Source organism: Zingiber officinale, chromosome 4A (genome assembly GCF_018446385.1).
Source record: "Zingiber officinale cultivar Zhangliang chromosome 4A, Zo_v1.1, whole genome shotgun sequence".
Taxonomy (NCBI): Eukaryota; Viridiplantae; Streptophyta; class Magnoliopsida; order Zingiberales; family Zingiberaceae; genus Zingiber; species Zingiber officinale.
The window spans coordinates 119,333,328-119,339,686 of NC_055992.1; positions in this window are offsets into that span (position 1 = coordinate 119,333,328).

Below are 6,359 nucleotides of genomic sequence, written 5' to 3' on the forward strand. Positions count from 1 at the left end.
AATTTGGTCATTTTCCTGTAGCACCTCTATTTAGGTTACTGTAGCATGCAAACGAAGGGGGGGGGGGGGGGGGGGGTGCGGGGTGGAACTTCTTCCGCCGCCAACTCCTCCTTCTTCCTTCTCTTGCTCCTCGTCGGAACTGACGCCGACGCCGACCTTCGCCTTTGCCCCTCTCTTTCTCCTTACCTCCGACCACCACTCCTACTCCTCTCCATCTCCTCCCCTCGATGCCACAGCCGGGCGAACCGTCCACTATTCCTCCTCCTTCATCTATCTCGACGGCACCACCAGCAGGAGATGCTCTGGAGGGAGGTCGACGCCGACGAAGTCGCCGGCACTGCAACCTCCCACCATATCCCTCTCTCTCCGTCTCGCAACCCTAGCTGCTCCAGCTCGCCGGAGCCGCCTCAGCGCCATCCTCTCTCTGTTCCCCTCTCCTCTCCTCTCGCTGGAGCCACCCCCCAGCAGTCTCTCTTCCTCCCTCCCAGCGGCCATAGTGGTCTCCGTAGCCATGTTCATCCCATCGCCGCTGTGACGGACCACCCCCTCTCTCCCTTGTAGCTCGTCGGCAGCTCCAGCGGGTAGCCCCAGCGCCGACAACCCTTTCTCCCCCTCTGCGTCGATGTCATAGTGTCGCCTCTTTCCAGCGTCGCAGCCCATACACCGGCTCCCCTCCCTTCCGGTCGCCATCTCCGGTGGCAACCCTCGATGGGCCCACTATCTCGGTCGATCTGCTGTCCTAGATGACCCATGGTTTTCGCCGGCCCACGACCTGGGCCAACCGTACAGCGTTATTGTCATTGTCCGTAGTCCACGCGTCCATGACGTCCCTGTTTCAGCTTTGTGTTGTGGTTGCGTTCTGGCCTTCGAGCCGATATATTATCCTAGCCTGCATGCCGAAGTCATATCCCGGCCTGCGTGCCGATATTTTATCCCAGCCTACATGTCGATGTCGTATCCCGGTCTGCATGGCGGTGCCTTATCCCGGTCTGCGTGCCGATATTATATCCCGACCTGTAGCTCGTCTTCCGGGTTCGTACCTCGTTCAGCTTCTCGTCGTCAGATCCAGCTCTCCATCTTGATCGGGCGTTGTCTACTCTTCCGGGTCCTGACAACTCGCACCGCGCCCTATCTGAGGGCGCCCCTGTGCCAGGGTGCATTCTCTGTTCATATTCTTGGTACGCATTTCATTATTTTACGACTTAGTCGGTTACTTATATATTCGTTGGATCTGCCTCAAGTATCGGGGTACCGGGGGCCGGGTCAACCCGGTCACTGGCTGCAGGTAGCGTTGACCAGAGGACTTTTGAAGACTTGGTCAACACGGAGCCATTTCAGCATACCCCCCTCCGGGACATCGCAACTCAGTCAATATTCCATCCACCTCACCCCGCGGTCCGTCTGACTCAGATTCCGGACAGGATCAAATATGAATAAATAGTTTGATATATGTGAATGGTAAAGAGAGGGAGAAGAAAAATGTTCCATTGCGATTTGTGAATGAGTCTCATATTGAGAGTTTCTAGAGTTGATTTATATTTCACAAACATTTATATTGTGAACAAATATATGAGAGATGCTCTCTTTCATTTGGATTCTAGCAAATCAAGTTTACTTGTGTACGATGACTTATGTGTCAAATGTAAGACCAATCAAGATAAAATTTATCCAATTTGAATAATTCTTTTGCTTATTATGTAATGGATGAATTAATCGGTAATTCGTAACCGCTGAGTGAAAGGCTTCCACTGAACCAAGTTGATTTTGTGCAAGCATGACTTGCATGTCAAATATCGAACTGTTTGAGATAAAATTTGTCCAAGTTGAATAATTCTTTTGCTTGATGCTGATGTGTAATGAATGAATTAATTGAGAATTTGTATCTGTTGAGTGAAAGGATTCCACTGAACTAATTGAATCATGTGTGAGCATAACTTGCGTGTCAAATATCGAACCAGTTGAGATAAAATTTGTCCCAGTTGAATCATTTCTTTATTTGTTGTTGATGTGTAACGGATGATTTAATCGAGAATTCATAACTACTGAGTGAAATAGTCGACCATTAGTGGTTGACGACTAACATTTTCAGCTTAGCGTGTAATGGCGATAAATGATATTTATTCAATCATTTATTGCAGTTAGATTTGTCAATGTGTTGGACCCATCGAGTTGGTTTGTCCTTCTAAACAATTTAATCGGGTTGAATTAAAATTTTATTAACCCATTTAAAAGTGGATCTAACTGGGCCGACTTGCCTAGGCCCGCGACTAACGTGGGACGACCTACAACAAGCTTGGGTTGGCCCATAGGTTTAGAGAAAAAATCTCTAAAGAAATTTTTCTTAAATAAATAGAAGAAGTCAGAACGAGAGATTTAGAGGTGTTCCTTTTGTATAATTAAATTTTAGAAAAATAAATATGATTTATACACTTCATTGAAAAAAAATTAATAAATCATAACCAATATATAATTTTTTTTGTGGCTCGTGGGTTGGCCTACCTAACCTGCAACTAGTCTTGAGTTGGGTTGAGGATTTCTCAACTAGCTAAGATGACTAATCAACCCGCCCCACCCCATCAAATGGCAGGCCCACTATGGGCCGACCCACCCCGTTATAAGTCGGCCCATCTAAGAACTCTAATTGCAGTAGAGGCATGACACTCCTATATAAGGAGGCCCTCCATAACCTTAAAAAAGAGAGACACAACAACCAAAAAATTCCTCTACCTTCATTCCTCCATTCTTTAATTTCTCTTTGTCATACACCCGTTCAACAACTTTACCCATGATAGCATTCGGGTACTCACTCAGTTCGCTATGAACAACCAGTACATTATTGTCGACGTGTTCTCCCCGTTATATCCTAGGAAGCATTTGTCCATTATAATCTCAAAGCAGTATCAGAGAGGGACGAATCTGTTTTAGGGAAACTGTGTCAAACGCAGACCTCAACATTAATTTTGCTTACTCTACTATCTTGGTACTCAATTGTGTGGACATCTCGGTACTCGACTAATTCAGTTGTCTTTGTGTCTCGACACTTGACTGTCTTAGTGTCTCAGCTGTCTCAGTGTCTCGACACTCAGCTTTCTCAATGTCTCAGCATGTGGCTGTCTTGGCACTCAGTTGATTCGATTGTCTCAGTATCTTAGTACTTGACTATCTCGACACCCAGCTGACTCGACTATCTCGGTCTTGATCTTGGATACCTCGATCTCTGCCTTGAACATCTCAGCCTCAGCCTCAGCCTCAGACACCTTGGTCCCGACCTTGAATATCTATGCCTTGACCTCGGACAACTCGGTCTCAACGTCTGACATTTTGGCCAAGTCTTTGAGGCAACCCAGCTTTCGAAGAAACTCTTTCTTCCTATTTGGCAATATGAGATAACTCAAGTCAACTCAACAAGTCTGAAGTTGATTTTAGAGTATTTTTTAATTCAACAACTATCCATGTAATTGCCAACGATCAATCTTCATTGTGGAAGAGTGTCCAACATAAATAATTTTTATTCATTTTTTTAGAGAATATTTTTATCATATAGAGTCTTGAAAGGTCAACTACAAGAAAATCGGTTTGCAGAGACTAAAAAATTCATCTCTGAAAGTTATTTTTTATCTAAAAAAGTTTGAGACGAAATATTCCATTTCTAAAATCCGTTATTAGACCATCCACATCAGCTTCGCTATCTAAAATACATAATTTAGGCTAAAAAAGTTACTTTATTAAATTTGGATATCCACTTTTTAATACATCATATATCAACTTCCCTATTTCTTCTCTCTCCTCTATAATGTTTAGGGAATGGAATCCATTCCCTAAATTTAGAGAAGTACTGTTCATAAATGCATAATTTAGGGAATCTATAGGGTAGCTGATGCAAAGATTTTTTAACTACTTTATCCAAAATTTAAGGTAAAATCTTTAAATAGGATATCTGACATCTCTAATTTAGAAATTATTTAGAAAGTCGACCAAATGAAATTAGTTTTAAATAAAAATTTTGTCCCTAAATTTTATTTTAAATCCATTATTAATCTATCTCAAATAATATATCAAATATGATTTTAATTTGTTTATAAATCCATTTATAATTCTATTTATAAATCCACATATAATTTCTTTTTCAAATTTATAGCTAATTTTTTTTATTAGATTCTATTACTATATTTCTCATCTACATATTTTTTTTTATAAGAACCAATCTCACATTTCAAATAAATTAAAAATAACTAATTTTTAAATCCAAAAGTATCATATAATTAGCATAAATAAATATTCACATAATTCAAACAAATTTAACTTATTAATCAAACTATAATCATATAAATTTTAAAATTTCATCATAAATAATCAAATTTTTACATCATTTATCATGACCGAAGACAAAATCCTCTTGGATATAAATAACTTGTGTTCCACCTCTGCTTACTTTTTGTGATACGAGTTCCAATTTTTTTTATTTTCAATAAATTCTTCCTCCATCCTCTTCATTACAAGAAAATTCTTATTTAATAATAATTAAAAGATAAAGAATTTATGTCAAAATCATTATTTTTTTTACAACAGTTTAAAAAAAAGTTATTTTCAACTTTTTTTTTTTCAACTTTTTTAATCAAATACAATGGTTTATGAAAAATCGTTGTCGTTGAGCAGTTTTTTGAGGGCTACGATAATGATTTTTGAAAAATGAAAATTGTTATCTGTGTATATTTTTTTTTTGAATTTTTCCCCCTTCTACAGTTTTTTCCTTTGCTTATTTTTTTGCCGCCACATGTTACTTTCGTTCTCATTGAATTTTTATGCCAAAACCCTAAACGCCTTCCCTTCCTGAACCCAACGCTCTCCACCTACGATCTATTCACATTGCTGAAACACTAAGCATCATCGTCCAACCCCTCTCAGTGAACCTATCCTCCGAACTCTTCTCTGCCTAACTCCTCTATGTCGAATCCCTCTCCCGCTGAACATCTCCGCCGAACCACCCACCTTTGTTCTCTCTTCGTTGCAGGTTGACTCGGCACTCTTCGTTCCTGGCCTCTCCGTAGCGGTCTAGCTAGGCACTATTCGTTCCCTCTCCATAGTGGTCTGGCTCAGCGTTCTTTCATAGTTTTATGCACATAAGTTTTTATTTATTTAATTAGCTAAGTTAATGTGATAGCTAATCAGCATCAATTATTATTTATTTTCCTTATATTGCTTAGCATAGTTGCGCTTGCAGTAGCAAACAACTTATTTTGTTAAGTTATTTGGTAATGATTCTTGACTATTAAAGGAAAAGAGATAGCTGAACTCCTAATCATATGCAAAGAGAGACAGAGTTTTGTGTAGTTTTTTAATAAGGAATTTTTAAATTAGTTTTTTGAACTATTGCTTGTTCTTTTCTGTATGATGTCCTTTTCTAGGTAGATTCTCCAATTCCACCATTTGATAAGATTGGTGTAAAATCTGTTCAAAGGGAGAAAGAGGAAGTAATACCCATGAAGACAATGAAAATGGCATGGGTTCCATATATTCCACTTGAAGATCGGTATGTGCTAATCTATTCAATTTACATTTGTTCATTTCCAAACTGATATTGCCTCCTATCTGAAGTCAAATAGTTAAGGCATTTTAATATTTTTTTCTAGTCTAAGTCAAGTTGATAGATTGAAGACTAAAATATTTAATATGGCTTGCACTCAAAGAAGGTAATGCAATGAATTCACTTTCTTGTTGGATTTTTTTTTGTTTAACTGTGGTGTTTGTTTAGCTGGGCTACTTACTGGAATGTTTGTACCACTACTTTTTATTCTTTTTGGATACTGGTGTCTAAGAATGTATTGTCTCTGCTGTTTCAATCCTTTTGGTTTTGCCTTTCTTTTTTTATTATCTTAGCTTCCCTCATCTGTCTCCTACACTCAAAACCTTCCTGAACTATATATACCATATATTCAAGGCACCTTTTCCAATTGTCTCCCTCTTTTTTAGTCTATAATTTTTTGGTGTCTATATACTGACCAACTGTCCCTACTTTATGTAAAACCTTGGTTTCACGCAATGTATTACCTACATGGAAGATGTTAAGTGGAAACTTTTGGTCATACACAAATGGTTTATTTAAACAATATCTTAATTGCTCCTAATTTTATGTTGCATGTATATATATGTCTTTTTTCAGATGGATGAGAGATGCAAGAAGGAATTGGTTTTGTTTCAAGATTGCTTTGCTAATACGGAGAAGACATTTTATACGTAATGAAAAAGTTGATTTATAGTTTGATAGTACTAAATTCAGATGTATAAAGTTAATTTTATAAATCTTAAATTATTGTGTTGTGAAAAGTAATTAAATTATTATAAATCTTAAATTCATATGT